Consider the following 18,903-nt stretch of genomic DNA (forward strand, 5'->3'; position numbering starts at 1 on the left):
GTGTTCTGGATGTTCACACGAATAAGTTACTAACTGGCAGGGGTGGTTTGTTTACATCCTCCATAAGGATCCCATGGAAGAGATTTAATCCTGGGTCTGGATATTTGATTGTGAGTAGCTCTTGGGATATCTGTTGGAGTGTTTGTAGTCCATATGCAGTCAGCTGTGGGATCTTATGATAATGATGTTTTCAGATAAAGTACATAAATGAGCTTTTCCAGCCCACCAAAGTGAACATCCCAAAGTGTTCAGCTAATGGCCCAGTACAACAGTTCTGATGTTGCTGAAAACAAGTCCCAGTCTGTTCAAATTGATTCTAAGGCAACAGGAAACACAGAAAGTAATGCAAGGGCCTTGTTTGAATGGAGCCAGCACAGGGAAGGGCACAGTGCAAGGCTGGCAGAAAAAGAGGGAGAGCTGGAGGCTGAGACAGTGGATTCATCAGGGCATCTGTGCTGAAAACAGCATGTCTGGAAGATGGCAGTACCAGGTGATCAGTTTTCACTGCAGGAGCTGGCACAAGTCTCTGCTGCACCCTTTACACTCAGGTAGGCACCTGTGTGCATGTGTTTGTGCATGTAAGTGTGTAGCAGTGCAGGATGTGTGGAGAAGGGCTGCTCTTCACTTTAGGCATCTAATTGAAGCACATAAAAAAGATACCTGGAGTTAGGGAGGAAAATCAGGCCTCTTTTCTCTTAATCCCCTCTGTAAAATGCAGTTAAAAGCACTTTCTGTGCTCCAGTTTAACCAAGCTCCAAGCAGTGTGTGGAGTGTTCAGTTTTTTTTTCACTGACTGTGTGTATTTTGCACTCTGTAAGTTAAAATCTGGACCTGTGTAGAGTGTGGCACCCATGTCATTAGGCCATGGCAAAGCTGAGCATGGGGTGGCAGAGCAGAAGCTTTTGGTGGTCTGGTCCCAGTTACGTGACATTTGGCTCTACCTGCAGCCTTAAAACTGAGCTGGAAACACAGCATAAAGTGGAGATGGCTGGAAAGGTCTTGCACAACCCCACAAATGGTCACTGATCAGAAAAATTACACTTGAGTGACTCCTGTCTGAGTTTCTGGAGCAGTTACAAATCTATCCTTGTCCAGATGGGGCTGGAGATGTGCCAAGAAAGCTCCTCAGAGACCTATCCCTCATCTCTTGTCTCTCCAGAAGCTTGTGCAGTTGAATTAATATATATTTTTGGTTCATTCCTTCCTGTAAGTCTGGAACAGACTTTGCTCATTCCCATTGACACAACAGAGATTGATGTGGAGTGGTGACACAGCAGAGATTGATGTGGAGTTTTTAGGGGACTACAATTTAACAGTTGGTGCTTAGGAAAAAAAAAAAAACAAAAAAACAAAACCCCAAATTTTTATCCTAGCACATATTAGCAGGAAAGTCATGTGAGGCACAGGGTGATTAATTGTGCCACTCTGGGAGTCTTTGGTGCACTGACGGAGAGAAAGACACACTGGAGAACAAAGGAGACCCAAAAGAACAACCAGAGGTCTAAAACTCTGGTCCTATGGAGGAAGCTGGAGGAACCGGATTTATTTAATCCAGAAATCGAAGATTAAGGGTAGGATTTGCTAAGGACAGTCTTCCAGTGATGAAAGGGAGGAGGCTGAATCTGTTCTCTGACTGCTGTAGAAAGGATGGGGAGTGCTGAACTTCCAGCAAAACACATTTCAAGAAAGTTTTTACAGGTTTTCCCGTATTAGACAGGAGGCTTCATATGGGGGTTTTGTGGGTTTTTTACCATAGCAGACCCCCTGAATATGGTGTATATGTGTAATACATATGGAAAAGGTAATACATGTGGAAACTGGATCATGACTTTGAGGGAGGAAAGATTGCTCCTCTGTGCTTGGGATGAGATTCAGTGCATTGGAAGCAGGGAATTTGAATGGGTGTGATATAACTATGCACAAGGATCTGGCTTGCCAGATGTACAGTGCCATCGGCAAATCTCCCATGGACTCAAGGAATTTTAACATTTACAAAATAACACTGGAACTGACTACACAGAATAAACCAGAACAAATTCCCAAAATGACCATTTCTGTGAATGAGACCATCACAGTTACAATTACTGGATAGATGATCGAAAGGGAATTTTTTAAGGATTTAACCCTTATATTTAAAAAACCCCAATCAGTCCTAAAGAAGGAGGAAGGGAGGGGAGATAAGATGATACCCACACCTCTTTCCAGGATGGAATACCTGTGGGTTTTGCACACTGCAGGGTATATAAAGTCTGTAAGGCTGATCTAAGATTATCTGGGCAGAGAAAATGCAATAGATCCTTGAAACTCTCTGGATTTGATGGAGCAGTACCCATTTTGGGGGTCAGTGGGGGAATGTTCTGCTCCAAAGAGGCCAGCTGAATGAATACTTCAGTGAATAGAGAGATACTTGAATATTTTCTTGGTTGCCAACAGTCCAGTTTATCAAGAGCTGCTTTCTTAGAGATGGTTTGTCACTGGAAAAAAAAAAAAAACAACAGAGAAATCAGTCTAACATTTACATTGTTTCTTTGATTCCAACAAACATGGATCAGGGAATCAGGGTGGGAATCTTGAAAACTTTTCTCTAAAGTTTAAAGGGATGAGACCTTGCTGTCTGAACTCTTTGGCTGGAGGCTCCAAAAGTAAATTGCAGTTTCCTTACTTCTGCTTGCAAGGTTTCCATCAGGCTCTGGGAGAGGAATACAGTGGGACAATTTTTCTTGATCTTGCTCTTGTCTTAGTGAATGCTGAAAAACTGAAGGGAAGGTAGAATTCCCCTCTTTTTTCAGGCTAGAAGCTCAACAGGTTTTCAGAGGCTTGGGCTTTTCAACAAAGGTTTTGTGGGGGATTTTTGATTTTTAAATTTCAACCTGTCTTCTCCTATTTCAGTGTTCTTTGATTGAAGATATATTGGATAATTTCAAATCCTCTGAAGTGGTTTTCCAGGTATTCTTTGGCTTTGATGGAAGAGAATTAGTGTCCCTATCAAAGGCATCCAGAAAAATTAATAATTTGCTTCTTTTGTGTGGCAGGGAGGTTAATGGGGCCACCAATGCTGAAGCTGGCCCAGGGTGAAGAACTTTGATCTCCCTGAGTGGTTTTGATTGTTTGGAAGCCCCAAAGCTCCTGAGTTTTCCATGGAGTGGTGTTGCTTTTAGAATTACACCTGCCTGCTCAGCACAGGGCTCTGGACCTGAGGAAACACAACAAAAACACCCATGAAAGCACCTAGTTTAATGTTCCTGCCTCCCTTGTTGCCTGTTGTTGTACTGAAAAATTGTGTCCAACCCCATCTGATGGGATGAAGTTCAAGAGGGGAGCAGAGCTAAAAGATCCATCCCAGATAGATTCAGACATTTTAACCCCCCGTTCTCCTTATTTATAGTGAGTTACTGGTTCTTGGACAAGATGGATTTAATGGGAGTCTGGTGTGACTCAGTCCTTCAACAAAAGCATCCTTTCTCTGCAAAATTAGTTACTCATTTGTGCTGAATGAGGAATGCAAAACAGAATTTAAGGATTTAATTAACATTTGCTTCTCCTTTCAACGTATCAGTCTTTACACTCATAAACTTGGTGATAAAACTATTTTCAATTACTTTCTACTTGTCTGAAAATCTTCCAGCCTCCACAGAATCTGAATGTCCAGGTTAAGAAACCAAGTATGTAAAAAGAAAAGCTAGAAATAATATTCTGCTATTTTTATAAAAGGACAAATAATTTTTGTGTGCATATGTATTCATTTTTAGCCCAGCAGTTGTTACTGTATGTGCTAGAAGTACCTGTTAACATTAAAGCTTGTTTACAAATCTTTTGTTCTGACATAACTTGAGTGGGCACAGTTTAAAAATATGGGGTTTTTATCCTGATTTAGAATATTCCCATATAGGATTAGGTAACATACCATTATGACAATCTGACTGTGTCTAAGTAAAACAATATTATCTTTACCACCAGACTGGCATAATTAAAGCAGTGTTGGAAAACTATAGTTAAATGTTATTGCTTTGGACATAAACCAAGGAATACTATAATTTTTTTAAAAATTGTTTCTTCTCAGAAGTCAGGACTACAGGATTTGATTCAGAGTTCTTAATTCTGGAAAGCATTTTAAAGTTTACTAAAGGTGCCATTTTTAGTCATAAAAATAACAAAATGAAAAATCCAGAAGTGTATTTTTAGGAAGAATAATGAAGATTTATAGGGTAATGATAGTTGCAGTGCTCCTGGCCTAGGAGCCCTATATTGAACAGAGTGATTGAATGTTTGGCTTTTAAAAAGAGAGAGAGAGAGAAAAAAAAAAATCAAAAGCCAGATGAATAATGAAAAACAAATCCTTTCTCTAGTGAAAAGCCAAAGCTGTGTTTTGAAAATTAAGTGGTTTTTTGAGTTAAGCAGTGAAAAAATGGACTTGATCTTTGCAATAGGTTGGATTTATTATTGGAACCAGTTGGCTGTGCCATAGAGGAGCAGAATTTTCTGGTAATGAGAGCAGGAACTGGGAGTCAGAAGCAGTAGGTTCTGTTTCTAGTTTGGGCACTAGCACACAATGGAGCCTTGGGAAATGCTGCCTGGTTCGCACCTTGCCTTTCCCAGCCATAAAAGAGGGCTAAGAAAAGAATCCCACCTCACAAAGTGTATGCACTAATTAAGGAACATTGCCACAGCAGCTTGCATGCATTACTACTGGAGGGGGGATTTTCAACAAGGACATGCTTTATCTGCTTTTGAAAAACCCTGCACTAAACATTTACCAACCTGATTGCCCAGACTCCTAAATCCATGTGTGGCCATCTGATTTCCAGAGGTCTGTCTGCTGGTGACAAGAACATGATAGGGAGTGTTTTTCCCTGGGCCATGAAAACAGAAGGATGACAGGATTCCCTCTCACTGGGATCCTGCCATTTGCCTTGGCCAATTCCACAGCATTTCCCCACTCCCAGCAGTGATGTGTGACCCCTGCAGTCTCCACTGTGGCTCTCTGAGGCAGGTGGGGAATGGTCAGCCCAGGTCATTCATGCAAAGGATGGATCCCGATGGGTGCAGACAGGTCCTGCTGGAGCAGCTCCCTCAGGAAAGGAGCAGAGTTAATCTGCACATCCTCACTGCAGTTACCCCAGTATCCCCAAATCCAACTTGGTTCATCTCTCCCAGTCATTCAATTCCTAAGTCACCATGTATTAGCATTACAATTGCTCAGCCACCCCTTCCTCCAGCTGATGTCATGGTCGGTGAGTGAAAGGAATGGCCTTGGACACCATCCCTCCCTCCCTGGATCAGAGGAAATGTGTGCTCACAAGACAGGAAATTCTCCTCAACCACAAAGACCTGGAGCTCATCTCTCACCTTCCTGTGGGCCTTACCCAGTTCTCATCCGGGGTCTTTAAAGGTTATTAATAGCACTGGTTGCATTAACAGATGTGTGTTTTTCTTCTTCTGTCAACCAAGTTATTAAACTGAGATTTTTGGGTTGTGTTTATTCAAAGTATCAGAGATGGACTCAAGCATGTTGTGGTCCTGCAGGACAATGATTCTTTGTTGCTAATAGGCAGCCAAGTGGGATTTGTCTTTGTGGCAGGCTCTCAGTCAGCAATGGACAGGATCTCAAGTCTCCAGTGAAAAACAAATAGCTCCAAACTGGGGCAGGATTTGGTTTCACAAGTATTTCTTTACAGCAGTAGTGCATTTCCAAAACCCCAGTCACGTTCTCCTTGTTACAGCTGATTTTCCAGAACTCAGCTTTGTTCTCCTTGCTATGGCTGATTGTTCCAGAAGCCAGTCAAATTCTCCTTTCTGTGGCTGATCCTTTCTACACCACCACTGTTCCCCTCTCTCATATTGTTGTACCATTTGCATGGCTATGCAATGGCCTAGCTTTTGGAATTATCTCAATTCCAAAAGAAAATCAGGACAAAATCCCTTTCTTTTTGATTTTTCATCCTGTTAGGTTATTTTTATTTCAGGTCAGTTCCCTAATCCATATTTCATCTGCAGAAAAGCAGTTGTGGAGACAGAGAGAAGGTGACAAGGAGAGGAAATATAGGAGTTTGTGCGACTGGAGGCTGAACCAAACCAAAATGAGCTCCCTTGTGCTCCTCTTTGAGACACAAGAACCTCAAAGTGAGTCTTGGCTGCAAGGCACATGTGTGTGGTTTGGTGTTTGTGTCAAAGGAGACAGTTTGTATCTTTGGTGTTTGGTCACTGGGTAAAAGTGCTGGTGTTTGTTGGGTATAAAGCTCAGCAATCTCCCAGGCTGGCTCTGGGTTTGCAGGCAAAAAAAAGGTGATGTAGGGATTGGAAAATACTAGGTTCTCTACATTTCAGGAGTGTGACTTTCTAAGTCCTGCAAGTTCAAAAATTATTGTGTGACTTTTCATTCTTTAAATGGCACCTCTCTGTGTGCTAATTTAGGAAAGGAATCAGTCATCCAGGGTGGAATATAGGATGTATCTGATATTCCACTCTGGAATATCAGGGTAACGTTTTGGTGGCTATTGGGGACCTTAAAAAGGTGTTCTCATAAAACCTCTGCTGTCGAGATACAGCGGAGGAATTGCAGCACACAATATGCGTGAATGGCAAATCCCCAAGTTTATTGAAAACTCACACATATTTATATTGGTGTTAATGAAGCTTATACATATTGCAAAAGCTGAGCTCATTATTGGTTAAAGCACACTTAGATCAACCACACCTACTTCTATCTTCTAATGATTATTTTGTTTCTATGTTTGCATTCTTCTAGCTTCTCTACCTAGGGTATCTACATTTTCTGGCAAGCGATTTTCTCCCCCGTCTTCCCGTTTCAGCGAAGGTCACTACGACCTTTGTCAGTGATTGGACACCGGTTACATAATTCCCAGCTTGTTTCCTCTATCCTTATCCATCAGTATCACATCGAAATGTCCTTTCTCAACTAACCAATTATCCAAAAAGCTCTCTATACTCTGCAGTACAAGGATTCAGACACAGGGAATAGAAGTTCTGGTTTTAAATGTGCTAAGCCCTTCCTGCAAACTAATGATTCCATTTTCTCCTGCTTCCTGCTGGAGTTGTTGGTGCTTGGTGCCTGCAAGAAGGGATTTGGAGCTGGCACACAGGTAAGCTGTTCTGCTGCCTTTGGAGAAAAGTGTTATTTTGCCTAGCAAAGCAAGGAAAGGAGTGTTGAGAAACATCCATGCAGCCAAGTAACACACAGGATGGGGAGCAATCTGTCCTCCACAATGTCTGCACTGATCCTCACGAGGAGTTAAACTAGACAGAGTGAATAGATGGTGGGCTGGTTCTCTCTTGAAAAGGTTTTTTTTTTTTTCCTCAGGAAGAAGGACTGAGAAGATTAAAAGTTCAACTTTTTTTATCCCAGATTTATTCTGGAGTGTAATATGTATTGTAAATAACTTTCTTCATGGAAAAGTATGTGGATGAAGCCCAGTCTCTGGGCTATTTTCTCTGTTGTTCAGATTTAGCCTGAACTGGTATGAGTTTCTAGTTTTCCATAAATGTTAATGCTTTTAAAAACAAGCCCAACATGTAATTTTACTTATTGTAGGCTTTGTGTTTGTCATGCAGAACAACAGCCACAGCAGAGCACGAGCTCTGAATGGCCACCCTGAAAACAAAGTGCTCTGGTTTCCAGTGCAGAGTCAGGTACCCCTGAAATATGTGAACAAACCTGGGGCTGCTCTCTTGGTCTGGAACCCCCAGTTCTCTTGATGGGGTGCCTAGGCTGTCCTCTGGCTTTGCTCACCCTCCCTCTCTCTGTGTGGGGTCATAGGACTTGGGAAGGGGAGATCAGAGATATTCTTTCCTTGTGATCAGGCTGGATCCCTCTTTTTGTTGATTCCATAATGCCTGAGAGAGCAACTTCACGTCCCTCCTGGGACCAAACTCAACCCCTAACAAGGTTTCCTTTCCCCTGACATTGCTGCTGACCTTTGGTTCATGCTCAACAGCTGTGTGAACCTGACAGCCCCTGGAGCCTGTCCTGGCCTGGCAGCCTTGATGCTGTAGTCACTGAGACTGACTAGGAAGTCACTGGAAATGAACTGGCAGCATCAAATCCTCTGGCATGTGATCCTATGGGGTCAGATTTTGGATCCATCTGTTGGTTGCTTATCCCCATTTAAGTGTTGATAGCAGTTAAGAGCCCACCCAATGTAACAAGGCTTAGAACTGTAAATATTCCTGGAATACATGTAACAGCAGCCAGCCTTCTCATATGGAGTGTGGGCAAAGCAGTGCTCCCTAATTATGGATTACTGCGCAAATACTACATGTGATTGCTCAGTGAGTTGGAGACATTTGGATATCAACTTCAGCACCTCAAGACATCCCTAAATCTCCAAAATAGGCTGTTCTCACAGTTAAACCTCTGAATTAGAAGAGTTTAGTTGTGGGGGTGAAAGGATCCCCTTTAAACTGGTGAGCAGATGAGAGGGAAACAATGTTCTTGAGTTTCCTTGAGACCCATGAAATGACCATTTGAGTTTTTCCACAGAGCTACATTTTCTCCGTTGCTATTTAACTAATTGCTGGTAACTGCAGTGATGAAGACCAAAGAGCACCAGAGCAGCTTTGGAACAGAGTGAAAAAGACTCAGTGTTGTATGCTCTCCTTGATTTCTACCTCAGCCTTATCCTACACTCCCCTGTGGAAGGAGAGCTGGATCTTGTCACAGACTCTGAACAGGGCTGGCAGCCCAGTACACTACCTCATCCTGCCCTGGAAGTGCCTCTGAGTGACAACAGTGATCCCACGGCTCAGGACAGAACAGGTCCTGTGTGATCGGTATTGAACATCCACCCTTTGAGCAGATCCTTGTTCTGGGGCTTTTCCAAAATCCTGCAACATCTTTGAATCCAGGTCTTTGTTCTCTTTGGTCCACATGGAATCTCCAGAGCTTGTTCAACTCTGAGCACATCACCTTGGCTCTATCTGAAATCAGTATCTGGGAGTTTTGGGGCACAACTGGACAGCAGGAACTCAGTTGGCTGCATGGAAAAGAAACCTTTATCCATGTACTGCATCAGGCCTTGCGCAGGCAGCAAGATCCATCTGCGGAAGGGGATGTGGCATCCCTCTGATATGCCACGGGCAAGTGGTTCCTGCCAGGAGCACGATGCTGGGTTTGCCAGGCTTCTGGACAGCCACCCTGGTGCTTCCCAGCCCAGATGGTGGGTGAGATCTGTCTGAGCTCAGCGCTGCTTTTAGCAGCTGGGAGAAGGGAAGAACTGCCTCCCAAGGAGCTGGCTGGACACAGCAGCCTGTGTGGGATGGAAGGGCCTTGCCTTCTGGCTCAGGAGAGTGTGGGGGGTTTGGAGGGGAAGTTTTCTGGCAAGCAATGAACTTGTTCAAATAAACAAGAGGCTAAAACCAGCTTGTCCTGAGTTCCCTTTAGAAACTCTGCAGCAAATGTTGTCAGTGACTGTAGGTCCTCGTTGGGAATTCCATGGATAATCACTGACAGCAGGGAAACACGTGGCAGTACACGGCAGCTCAGAGAGGGCCCTCTGTTCTCTGAAATCACTGGAAGATCTGTCCTGTCTGTGCTGATGGAAACACAGCAGACTGAGCAGAACTGCCCCGTGCTTCTGGCTTGGCCATGCTCAGGCTCTGTGGCCTCCAACAAGTTCCTCCTTTGCACTGTAGATCCTTCTGTGTGTGGTGAGATCAGGGATAGACAGCTGCTTCTCTTGGGATTCTTGCCCAGGCTTTTAAACTGCGAGGTGCAACTGGAAGGGACTGTGTTCAGAATAGGTACATATTCAACATTGGTCTAATTTTTTACATCCTTAAAGATGAGCAGGGGCTTACCAAAAGCTCATCTTGTTACAAGACCATTTTTTTTCCACCAGGGAAAATGAGAAATGCTGCAAAGAGATAAAGAGGCTGTGTATGATCAAGGTGACACTGGACCAGGCTTGGGCTCTCTCATATTTAATGCTTTTCTCTCATTTTGCTGCACTGTGAGCCCAGCTTTTTGGGTCTGTGTCGTGGAGAAATTAACTTTATCCCATATGAAAGCAGGACATTATTACAAGGTGACTCGTGTCCAGGTGCAGTGATAGCTGTGGGAGGTGGCTGGGGCTAGGAAGGCCAGGACTGAAGAACTGAGTGTGGCTCCAGTGTGTGAAAGGAGCAGGGAATTTGGGATTCAAGGAGTGAAAAGAGGAGCCAGGTCAGGCTGTGCTGTGTTAGGTGCTCCCTTCCTGCTCCTTTCTGCACATTGCTATCAAGTCTCATGGCATGCAGATAAGAAATAAATACTTGTTTCTCTGGATTCATGGACTTGCTTCCTTTCAGAAAAATCAAAGTGAGGCAGAAGGTGGGAATCACTGTCAGAGTCTTGAATTTAAGAGCATGGTGTTGTCTTCTCCCTCTGTGAATATGGAAACCTCTTTCAGATCTGTCCATATCCAATGCTGCCAATTGCTTGTCCCATGGAAAGAATGAACCTGCTAAGCAAAGCCTAAACCTATAAAAATCCTGGGATGTAATTCTCAGCAGGAATATCATATCATATTCATATCATTCCTGTTACACCTAAACACTACAGACCAGTCTGGGAAGTGATAAGATTTTCTAGATTTCTCTGAAATCTTCTTTTATCATTGAGGGGCATCCCAGGGACACAGCAAAGCATTTTTCATGAAGCTGTGAATTTGTGTATGCATGGAAATTTCCTATGAATGGAGCATCTGGAAGGAGAGAATGAATCTTGGACTCGTGAAAATATACAGACCCACACATGGGCTCCACAAACACAACAAGCTGGAGCTCTTTCTCAAACCACTTTTCTCTTCTGCTTATTTTATGCCTTCTTGAGGCTTTTCCAGCATCCCTTGTTGGAATTTATAATCTGTCTGTTCTCATCATGGCTTCTAGTCCCAGGCTCAGTGCAACTCACATCCCTCCTTATAAAGGAGTAGCAGACTATTCCCATCTGATACCATTCCTACTAATCCTGAGAAGTTACAATTGAGTTAAAAACTCATGTGTGTAGTTAACATGCCAGGAAACACCAAAAGGAAAATATGTAAGGCCAAGGAGAAGTGACCGGACTGTTTAATGTGATTGAAAATCAAGCTAGGAATATTCAGTGGGGATTATCTCATGGAAGTGACTGTACCTGTTCACTGTAGCATAGTTATTTTATCTTCTGAGTCTTCTCATTCCTGAAAATGACCATTTCATATTTCTGGGAAAACCTGGAGGGTCCCTTTATTAGGATGTGCTGGTCACAGCAATCCATCATTCAGAGCCATGGTGTTAGTACAGCAGGAACTGCACCTGGAGGAGTGGAATGTCAAATAGCTGCAGCTTTTCTGCAGGGAAGAAAGAAAATATGTTCTCTCATGCACTGAAAAACTTCCTAAGAAACCCTGTGATACTGTAAAACTTGCCAGGAGATCTCCAAATAAATATTTTTTTGTTTATATGAAACTAGTTTTCCTTTGGGCCATGAGGTTTGAAATCCCTAGATCTCAAAGAAGGCAAGGGAAATATAGGGAAGTGGTTCTGCACGAAATCTTCTTCTCTGTCTTGTTTTGTAGGTTTGTATTGCTAAGACCTGAATGACTTAAGTGGTTCCAAGAGGCTGGATATCCAGAAAAGGTTCTTGCCCCAGAGGGTGTTGGCACTGCCCAGGCTCCCCAGGGAATGGTCACAGCCCTAAGGCTGCCACAACTCCAACAGCCTTTGGACCACCCTCTCAGGCACAGGGAGGGATCGTGGGGTGTCTGTGCAGAGGCAGGTGTTGGACTAAATCATCCCTGGGGGTCCCTTCCAAGTTGGAACATTCTATGATTCGATGAAACACTGCAGCACTTAAATCTCTTAGAAATCCCCACGGGTCCCCATGGACCTTCCCTAAACTCTTTCCATAAAAGACTGCACTAGAAACAGTCCATCCTCATTCTCTCTCTGCACAAATTTCCTTCTCATTAAAGAGGAATGGCAACTTTCTTATCTTGCCTTGGCCAGGAAACACCACAGATCTGTCACTTCAAGGAAGTAATTCTTTCTTAACCCTTACCAAAAGCAAGATTGGCCTACAAAGTCTAGAATACACTGGTTTTTTGTTTGTTTTTTTTTTTTTTTTTTTCTCCTTTGGATTCCCTGCTGTTTTGGTAATCCCAGTAACTGGTTAGAAAACTCTGACATGGGCTATCTGGGAGCAGAGTTATCACTTCAGTACAAACTGTGTTTTGAAATCTCTAGGCTCTGGTTTGTCTCTGAAGGTTATAAATACTGTTCCCAGCACAAATATTCTCTGTGTCTGAGAGCTAATGAGCCAAACAGCTGCACTGGGGCTGTCCACCAGGAAACACTAAGGCATGTGAAAAAGATTTTAACATGCCCAGAAACTCCGATATAAGAGACTTAATGTGTGTCTAAAATGCAGGGGTTGTCCCTCATCTAATTTATACCTTCAAATGAAACAGTCCTTTAATGATCTTCTTTGACACCTGTTTTGTCAGGACAAGACAGCACAGACCATCATCTCTGTGACACTGGTGCAAATCCAGCTGTTTTCAATAAAACAAGCTATGTTTACAGAAAGAAGAGACCATAAAGTGTCAAAAACCTCTCTCTGAGAAAAGTATGCATTTTTGTAAGGATCCATCTGAAATGTACCACATGCAGACAAGTATTCACTGGTACCTCTGACTCTCTGAGCAGCTTCAACTCCAAAGCACCAGTAAACCACTTTAACTCGCCAGCTAAACCAGGTTTTGACTACTTTGCACTACCAGAAAAAGGAAAGGTGTCCTGGCTCCTGCTGACACACCTGATCTAAAGTATCCAAGAATTTATAAACAGGATCTAGGAACTATTTGAAGAAACAAGTAACTTTGTCCATAAATTTGGATCAACAGCAGTATCTATAATTCACTTCAGAAGTGACATAAACAGGAGACTTAACTGTGTGTCAAACCTAAGTTAGTCAGGATAAGAGTGCAAGCGATCTTGCAGTTCATGGAATCATAGAATGCCCTGAGTTGGATGGATCCAGCTCCTGGCTCTGCACAGAACAGCTGCAAAAACAACACCACGTGCCTGAGAGCATTGGCCAAACACTTTTCAATTGTGAGGACCTGAGCGAGTGTGCAAAAATAAACATTCTGCATGTAAATCTGCTTCTAAGCCCTCCTTTGAGAGGATCACAAGGCCTTTCCTGCAAGACTTTTTCCCATCAGTGCTCATCAGATCCCAAACTCCCACCAGGGTTACAAATGGCCCACTGAAACGGAAGTAAAATGCAGTTGCACCTCACTGTACACAACAGCAAAAACTCTTATGTTATCAGATGTCAAAGCCACACCTGATCCTGGTTTAGAAAAACCCCTCTGACTCTGCCTGCACTTCTGGAACCCATGAGAGCAACAGCAGTTGTATTAAAGGACATCCTGAATCCTTAAATTCCTGATCCGGGGCTACGGGAACCATTCTTTTTGCCTGACTCATGTTGACTTAAACCCAAGTGACTTTTAGTTCAGGCAAAGTCAAGCCCAAGTTGTGAACAGGATCTTTCCATTCATATTCCCCGTAAGGCTGCTTCTTCTTAAAGAGAAAAAACAAATAAACTGGGTAAGCTGAAGACAGTAAATAATTTTCTCTCTTGTTTTGGGCTAAAAACTTCCCAGTTCCTTAAGTGAAAATTGCTGTGGCTTAGAGAAATGTGTTTCAAGGCCCCTTTATTGTTTGTCTATCATTAATCACTGGAAGAGCCTTTCCCTAGGGAATGCCATTGGCCAGTTTGCTTTTAGTACCTCCAGGCTGGATGCTGATCTGGTTCCTCTGCTTGCATCTGGCATGAGTCTGGTGAAGGAAGTGGAGTGACTTGGAATTCATAGCTGTGTGAAAGAGAGCAGAGGCAAGTATCTGAAGCCTTCTCAGATCTTTAGCATCTGGAGAACATAATTTACCAAAACACCCAAACTTCCATTAATAACTGCTCTGACATCCTGGTCCTGGCATTCTTTCCAGCAGGGAGACTGTGCAAGGGTGGGAAAAGAACAAAAGCAATAGGGAATAAAAGAAGCAATGAGCAATGTGGATTTCATATGCTCATAGAAATGGACAGCATACACTCTTCATGCTGGGTTTTCTCTGCTCCTGGCCTTTGGGATTCAGTGGAATTACTCCTGATTTACAACCATTTGAGTGGAACAGGTTCACTCCCCTTTTCTTCAGCAAAACAAATATTTATTGCTTAGGAAGAAAAGCATAGGATTCTTAAAATTTGACCTAGAGCTGAGCATAAAGTAATGCAAGATTTTGTGTTTCTTTAGTTTGTAAACAAAGAAGGAGCCCTTGGAGGGAGTGTGTGGATTAGTGCCAGAGGAATGGCAGAGGGACAGTTCCTGTTGTGCTGTAACTGAGGATTCCTCCTGCCACAGGCACAGCAGCTCCATGTGCATCTCATGGGAACGTGGAAGAGCAGGATGGTCTAACATGAGAGAGTTGAGCTTTGGGAATGCTGACAGCAGCTTCTCTGCTGGCTCAGGGCCCTCAGGCAGAGCAGGACCTTGATCAAAACAAGCTCAACTGCCTGAAGGAATCGAGATCCAGTGCTGAGCTGGAGGTAGCTGGGGGTCTGCAGTGCAGATATATGCTAAGCATTGTTTCCAAAATCACCCTGAGTGCCAAAGGGGAATCAAGGTCAGATGCTCAACTGGTGTAAAACTGGTGTGGCCCTCCTGGGTCCTACCTCTGATCTATGTTTTTTTAGCTCTGTCCAGACCTCAGGTTCCTGTAGCGCCCATGAAGAAACTCCAGATTTCCTGAAAATGGATGATTTTTTTTTTTTCTCTTCCTCCTGAAACACATCAGCACTGTTTTGACGTGGTGATTTAGCCCTTGGAGAGCCACAGAGATCCCTGCCTCTGGAGAGCACAGAGCAGCTTCCCTCTGGAAGGGAAAGGAACCATGTGTGTGCATCCCCATCCACAATGCTCACTGAGCACGGTCCATTAAACTCAGCATGAGATCCAGGCCCAGCCACAATCCAGAGTATTTATGGAGTGAATGTCTTCCTGTAAAAGATGTGGAAGGATGATGCAACCACTGTAGAGCCCCGACCTTCCTTCACGTCCTCTCACCTATCATACACACATTTTTATGATTATTTCCTTTATTTGGGACTGGAATAGCAGGGAGAGATCCTGGCTGCCTCTCCATTCTGCAAGGAAAGGGCAGGAGAAAGGTCTTCACCTCCTCCCATGCCCTGGGGAAATCCAGGAGAATACCAGTTTTTCCACTACAGCTAAAACAGTAGCTGCACTGGCCAGGCAGAATGTTTCAGGGGACACATACAGAGCCCTAGCAATTAATTAATGCCAGACCCAGGAACATTTCTGTGGGTTCTGAAGGTGCTGAGTGCCAAGTGACCAACAGCTGCCTTGGCAGGAAAAGGCTTTTTGCCTAATGTCCTTGAAACAGAGCCCAGCCCTACAATTTTCATCTCCCCCATCCCATTTTGTGAGGTTAGGCCATCTTGGGCTGAATTTTGTAAAAATCTGAAAATCCCCCAAAACTTCCTTTTTTACCAAAGCATCTTGACCTTGCATACTTGTCTCTCTCTGCCAGGCAGGTCATCAACTTCCAGTCTAATACACCAGAGAGAACATTGTGAAATGACTGTGCATGAAGAGGCATTGGAGTAAAGGTGATTTGAGACTATTTGCTTGGCCAAGAAATGGAACAAGCTACATCTTTTCTTTAACCTGACTCATGGCCATATTGCAGGGATCAGGTTGGAAAAAACCCAAGTGACTGTTATTCGCCCAAAGTCTGCCTTTAAACCCATCTCATGCACCTCTGTTGCCAGATGACATCATGTGTCTGAGGGGGAAACAAATAAAATATAGAGATGCAAATTATTGGTTCAAATAACTTCCTTAAAGCAGAAAAAAATAACAGACTGAGGTTTTGCAAAACTGATTTGAAAATATCTGTTATTTCATATTGAAGTCAAATGGCCCAAACTGCAAAAGTTTGAGCAGTGTGTCAGTGGTTGCTTTATAGTGGTTGGGAATTTAAAAGACAGTGTGGCAAAAGCTGTACTGAAAACAGAGGTTCTGAACTTGAAGTGTTTTAAGCAGTTTTGTAACAGTAACACTGTTGTACATAAATGGTATGAAAAAATGCAGCATTTGTAATAACTTTCCAAAACAACTAATAACACTGTCACCTCTAAATATATATAGGGGTTTCTACCACCACACAACTTTCTGGGAAAGTGAGCCAGGGAATTGTGCAGGAAAAGCATCCTCTCTGGAGGAGAGTCAAACTCAGCTTGTGTGAGTTTGGTCTGTCTGGAGGCAATGATGGTTCCAACCACAGACGATTTCGTTATCAATGTGTTTAAAATCCCATCATTCCTATAACAAGGCTCTTTATGGAGCTTGGAACTGGTCTTTTCTTAAACAGTTGTGATGTGAAACTTCAAAAATATCTATTAGTAAGGAAACAAATGAAAAAAACCAGACCAGCCTCATAGATGTCTGTCTGTAACTCTTGGGTGGCTGGTTGTTAATTGCTGCCTCGAGATGCGTAGGATGTCTCTGCTTCGGCCCGTGTGGCTGAAGAACGAGTCTGGACTCTTCAGTTTTTGGTCCTGAGGTTGTTTATTAATTATCTATAAAATTTTCTTTCTGCCCAGCCAAGGTCTGCTCAGCAGGGCAGCCACGAGCACTCTGACGGCCCCTGAGGTGGTGTTGTCCTTTTATACTACAAACTAGGTATAACATATTTACACTTAATTCCCAATATCTATCACCTGTGTTAGACAGTGCACTTCTACTCTAAACCAATCCCAAAGTGCAGAAAATGGAGAACAAGAAGAAGAAGAAGAAGAAAGGCTGGACACGCCCAAGTTCCTCCATCTTGTCCCCATAACCCCCATACCAAAAATCCTAAAATCTACATTTTTCACCCTGTGATAATTTTATTATTATACTATTCAAACCTCTGTGACTTTCAGGTCCTCATAAAAAGCTGGTAACTTGTTCCAGGGGTCAAAATCAAATCTCTAGGTGTTTTGAGCTACATGCCAGGGTCTCCAGCCCCCCGGCGGGGTCCTCGGCAACTCTGGACACCCAGAGGGATGGACTGAGTTCCGACATGTAACCACAACAAAAAGAATTAAGAACAGGCAAGTGAAAGTCTCACACTTAACATCTCCCAAATAATTTTTAAGGTTTAGTAACTCAGCTTGTGCAGTCCTGTCGTGGTGAGGGAAACTTGGACGCTCAATATGAATGTTTAGCAAGCTTCGTTTATTGAAGAGAGCATCAGACTTTTATGCACAACAAGTAATAAGCTCATACATATTCTGCAAGCTAAGCAATCTATTGGCTATACTACAATATCAGCTCTTCCTCATACCTTAGGGATTACATCTCTGTTTCTCATGTCTCTCTTACGACTTGTTATTGTACCACAGCCATGCTCAAGGACACAGTGTTTTGCAGGTGCAGGGACCCAGATTAGCTGCATCCTCCCAATTCTTGGTCCAGAACGTGGCCCCTATCACGTAGCCATTCCTCCACACAGTCCTTTGGAGGAAGATGCTGCTCTTTAATCAGCAGGTTTGCAGCTGATTTTGGACATGTCTGTGTTACATTCTATGGTTAACAATCCCTTCAGCTGGGAGAAGTCCCTGCCACTCCAAAGGTGCCAGCTCTTTGTTTCAGGGGGGCTGGAAGCTAATCGAGGATTCCTGTGCTCTGATTCCTGTGTACAGGAAAGGCTGGCAGAGCAGTAGCTGGGTGAGCTGGGGACCCCACTGACCTGCTGGTCTCTGAAATCTACCCCTCTTCTCTATCCTCAGGGCTGGGCTTGGGCTGCAGGAGGACCAGATGACCCAAGGGTCCTTCCAACTTAGATTATTCACTAATTTCATGTAATGAGCTGGAATAATTCCAAAACCTGAATGGGAAAGGTGTGGGCAGGCACCTGTTGGAATCTCAAACCTCTAATGAAAACTACAAAAATCCTGGGGGCCACCCACCCCTCCAGGTCCTCCCAGGCTGCCAGAGCTCAGGGATTTGTTGCTGCCTGTTGAGGCTCCTGAGATGTGCAGCTGGTGTGAATTACAGAACTATGTCAGAGCTGTTTTGTCTGAGTCCTGGATTTTAAGGCTAAGATCTTAGGTGATGCTAGAGGTCTTTGGAGGGATGGGATCCAGAAGAGAATTTACCCTTGCACCTTTTTGGATAGAGCTGTGTAGACACAGGCACTAGAGGAGGCTCCTGGTCCTTGTGGCAGAGCTGCAGCTTCTTCAGGAGGTGGCAGATCCCAGTGTCCATAAAATGGGATGAGAAAAAGCAGCATTTGTAGGCAGAACCAGTAATGTTATTTCATAGCCCATAACTGGAGAGAGGTCCCTTTGTCCCTTCTTTCTCTCAAGCAATGTTACCTCCAGCACATCCTGCTGTGCCTCGCCTGAGCAGGTGTTGAGGACCAAACCCCCCGAGACACAGAGTGGTTACAGACACCAGAGCTGTGCTCCAGAAGAGTCCTGTGGCACTGACAGACTCCTTAAATGATCCTGTCCAAGTCCACCTTAAACATGCCCTCCCTCCCTGCAGTTTTCCTTCGGGATAATTAAGCATTCAGTAAGTTAAGAAGTGGAAAAACCTGAGGAAGCATCTGTTTCACAGGTGGGTGCAGCTGTTTCTTCCAAGGGCTTGTTCTCCTGCAGTTTTGCGCAAGCCCGTGCCTTGGTACAAATGCTCCTGGCCATGATGGTGACTCACATTTGTATCTAAACATCCAAATTTTGCAGTTGTTAAGGGTCTCAGGGGATCACTTGCTGGCATACTGCAGTCTTGTGGCATGGATGTCCTTGGAAGTGCTGAGTTTCTCACTGTTCATCTGTTCTGAAACAAGGATCCC

This window comes from Molothrus ater, chromosome 24, assembly GCF_012460135.2.
Source record: "Molothrus ater isolate BHLD 08-10-18 breed brown headed cowbird chromosome 24, BPBGC_Mater_1.1, whole genome shotgun sequence".
Lineage (NCBI taxonomy): Eukaryota > Metazoa > Chordata > Aves > Passeriformes > Icteridae > Molothrus > Molothrus ater.